Here is a 328-nt window from a genome sequence, read left to right as displayed (position 1 = left end):
CGTGCGACTTGGCTCCGGTCCCCCCTGGGCGGGCAGAGGCGGCGGAGAGCGGCGCTGGAGCAGGCAGAGGCAGCCCCTGAGATAAACCTGCAGGTTCGGGTTTTGCCGGGGGGGTGTGGAGCACCACCCACATCCCCTCCATCCCCTCTGGCCTGGGGTGCCGATCCTCAGCACGGCCACGGCCCAGGGGCTCCTGCACAGAGCCTGCTTCTCGAGGAGAGGCAGGGAGAGACCGGAGCAGCGGGGCAGGTACCTCTTCTCCAGCCAGAGGAAGGGACAGGATGGGAAACTCTTCCCAAAAGCCCAGGGATACCCGGCATGCTCCAAC

Source organism: Fulmarus glacialis, unplaced genomic scaffold, assembly GCF_000690835.1.
Source record: "Fulmarus glacialis isolate BGI_N327 unplaced genomic scaffold, ASM69083v1 scaffold29076, whole genome shotgun sequence".
Classification (NCBI taxonomy): Eukaryota; Metazoa; Chordata; class Aves; order Procellariiformes; family Procellariidae; genus Fulmarus; species Fulmarus glacialis.
The sequence above is the reverse complement of the archived record's forward strand: the minus strand, read 5'-3'. Positions refer to the sequence as shown.